The sequence below is a fragment of the Sapajus apella genome, unplaced genomic scaffold (assembly GCF_009761245.1).
Source record: "Sapajus apella isolate SASKATOON/1434 unplaced genomic scaffold, GSC_monkey_1.0 scaffold2, whole genome shotgun sequence".
In the NCBI taxonomy this organism is placed as follows: domain Eukaryota; kingdom Metazoa; phylum Chordata; class Mammalia; order Primates; family Cebidae; genus Sapajus; species Sapajus apella.
This window is the reverse complement of record NW_022436942.1, coordinates 68,728,737-68,732,044: the sequence shown is the minus strand read 5'-3', so window position 1 is coordinate 68,732,044 and position 3,308 is coordinate 68,728,737. Positions and strand designations below refer to the sequence as shown.

General features: G+C 51.5%; 1 pseudogene across 1 annotated transcript in view; it reads left to right on the top strand.

The window, feature by feature from the left end:
• The first annotated feature begins 2,171 nt into the window (after positions 1–2,171).
• Positions 2,172–3,308, top strand: part of LOC116554976 — a 1,529-nt pseudogene continuing 392 nt past the window's right edge. Inside the window, exon 1 of the transcript XR_004270334.1 lies at positions 2,172–3,294. The product of XR_004270334.1 is annotated as a spermidine synthase pseudogene (transcript). The remainder of the gene's footprint in view (positions 3,295–3,308) is intronic.

Sequence of the window (3,308 nt, the reverse complement as noted above, 5' to 3'; positions counted from 1 at the left end):
CTGGGTAATAAGAGCGAAACTCCGTCTCAAAAAAAAATAAATAAAAATAAAAAAATAATTGGTTTTCGATCCCACCTCTCAGCACAGGGGCCTTCGACCAATTCCTGAGACTTTCTGGTGTTTATCAACTCTAACTGCCTTGATACTCATTAGCATTTCCTGCAAAAACTAGGATTTCTCCTCCTAGGTAAACCACCCATCTATATTCTATCTTCTAAAAAGGATTTGAGGCCAGTCGCAGTGGTTCACACCTGTAATCCCAGCACTTTGGGAGGCTGAGGCAGGTTGATCACCTGAGGTCAGAAGTTTCAGACCAGCCTGGCCAACATGGTGAAACCCCATCCCTACTAAAAATACAAATATTAGCCAGGCGTGGTGGCGTGCACCTGTGATCCTAGCTACCCAGGAGGCTGAGGCAGGAGAATCGCTGGAACCCAGGAGGTGAAGGTTGCAGTGAGCCGAGATCGTGTCATTGCACTCTGGCCTGGGCCACAGAGCGAGACTCCATCTCAATAAATAAATAAATAAATAGACTTTGAGATATCTCATGGGCAGTCTTCTCTCACATTCTTTGTGAGTTTATACATCTTTGATTCCTTTACTAGCATTTTAGGAATATTTCAGGAGACAGCAGGGATAACTGCATGGGCTCAATCTGCCATGTTCCTATTGTTTTATGTAAACATTTTCCTATAAGTCATGGAGAAGTAATACAGTGAAATGATTAGAAGCTCACATCTATAATGGGGAAGTCTAGATCTATAATGGGGAAGCCTGTGTGGGGGCAGGGGATATATCTCTGTGCCTTCTGCTCAATTTTGCTGTGAACCTAAAACTGCTCTTAAAAATAAGGCCAGGAGTGATGACTCATGCCTGTAATCCCAGCAGTTTGGTTTTTTTGTGTGTGCGTTTTTTTTTTGAGACAGAGTCTCCCTCTGTCGCCAGGCGCCAGGCTGGAGTGCAGTGGCACGATCTCGGCTCACTGCAACCTCCGCCTCCTGGGTTCAAGCATTCTCCTGCCTCAGCCTCCCGAGTAGCTGGGACTACAGGCGCATGCCACCACGCCCATCTAATTTTTGTATTTTTAGTAGAGACTAAAAATACAAAAGTTTCAATGTTGGCCAGGATGGTCTCGATCCCTTGACCTCGTGATTCGCCCACCTCAGCCTCCTAAAGTGCTGAGATTACAGGCATGAGCCACCACCCCCGGCTAATCCCAGCAGTTTTAGAGGCTGAGGCAGGCAGATCATGAGGTCAGGAGTTCGAGACCATCCTGACCAACATGGTAAAATTTCATCTCTACTAAAAATACAAAAATTAGCCAGGTGTGGCAGCATGTTCCTGTAATCCCAGCTACTCTGGAGGCTGAGGCAGGAGAATCGCTTGAACCTGGGAGGTGGAGGTTACAGTGAGTTGAGATCACACCACTGCACTCCAGCCTAGGCAACACAGCAAGACTCCGTCTCAAAAAAAATAAATAAATAAAAATTTTAAAAATAAAAAATAAGATCTAGGCTGGGCACGGTGGCTTATGCCTGTAATCCTAGAACTTTGGGAGGTCAAGATGGGCAGATCACTTAAGATCAGGAGTTTGAAACCAGCCTGGCCAACATGGTGAAACCCCATTTCTACTAAAAATACAAAAAAAATTAACTGGGCATGGTGGTGTGCACTTGTAATCCCAGCTACTTGGGAGGCTGAGTCAGGAGAATTGCTTGAACCCAGGAGGCAGAGGTTGCGGTGAGCTGAGATCCTGCCACTGCACTCCAGCAAGATTCCATCTCAAAAAAAAAAAAAAAAAAAAAAAAAAAAGGTCTACTGGGCCAGGAGCAGTGGCTCAATGTCTATAATACAGAATTTTGGGAGACTAAGGCAAGCAGATCACTTGAGGTCAGGAGTTCCAGACCAGCCTTGCCAACACGGTGAACCCCTGTTAATTTAAAAAAAAAAAAAAATTAGCTGGGCGTGGTGGCGGGTGCCTGTAGTCCCAACTACTTGGGAAGCTGAAGCATAAGAATCCCTTGAACCCAGGAAGCAGAGGTTGCAGAGAGCTGAGATGCCTCTGCACTCTAGCCTGGACGACAGAGTGAGACTCTGTCTTTAAAAAAAAAAAAAAAAAAAAAAAAACCCGGGCCCGCGCCCAGCGCTGCCAGCCAGCACGCTCGCCAGCCATGGAGTCCGGCCCCGACGGCCCGGCCCCGCCGCCATCCAAGAGGCCTGGTTCCGCGAGACCTGCAGCCTGTGGACCGGCCAGGCCCTGTCGCTGCAGGTGGAACAGCTGCTCCACCACCTGCGCTCGCGCTACCAGGACTCCTCGTCTTCCGCAGTAAGACCTATGGCAACGTGCTGGTGTTGGACGGCGTCATCCAATGCACAGAGAGGGATGAGTTCTCCTACCAGGAGATGATCGCCAACCTGCCTCTCTGCAGCCACCCCAACCCGCGAAAGGTGCTGTTCATCGCGAGCGGAGACGGAGGTGTCATGCGCGAGGTGGTGAAGTACCCCTCCGTGGACTCAGCGTGAGATCGACGAGGATGTCATCCAAGTCTCCAAGAAGTTCCTGCCAGGGATGGCTGTTGGCTATTCTAGCTCGAAGCTGACCCTACATGTGGGTGATGGTTTTGAGCTCATGAAACAGAAGCAGGATGCCTTTGATGTGATCATCGCTGACTCCTCAGACCCCATGGGCCCCGCCGAAAGTCTCTTCAAAGAGTCCTATTACCAGCTCATGAAGACGGCCCTCAAGGAAGATGGCGTCCTCTGCTGCCAGGGTGAGTGCCAGTGGCTGCACCTGGACCTCATCAAGGAGATGCGGCAGTTCTGCCAGTCACTGTTCCCCGTGGTGGCCTACGCCTACTGCACCATCCCCACCTACCCCAGCGGCCAGATCGGCTTCATGCTGTGCAGCAAGAACCCGAGCACCAACTTCCAGGAGCCGGTGCAGCCGCTGTCGAAGCACCAGGTGGCGCAGATGCAGCTGAAGTGCCACAACTCCGACGTGCACCGCGCCGCCTTCGTGCTGCCCGAGTTTGCCGGCAAGGCCTTGAATGATGTGAGCCGAGCCCAGGCGCCACCACGGATGCCACCCAGGACCTCGGACCCGGGAGCCTGCAGGGTGCCTGGGCCCCTCCAAGCCCGGGCCAGCCCTCCTGCGGCTCTCGCCCACAACCAAATACAAGCCCCAGAATGCTGCCCGGCCTCCTCTGCTGGGCGGACTGTCTGTGTGTCTGTATCTCGGCGTTCCACCTTCAAGCCTATACCAGGTGTGTACAGCGCCATCTCTCTCTGCCTTCTGTTGCCCCTCACTC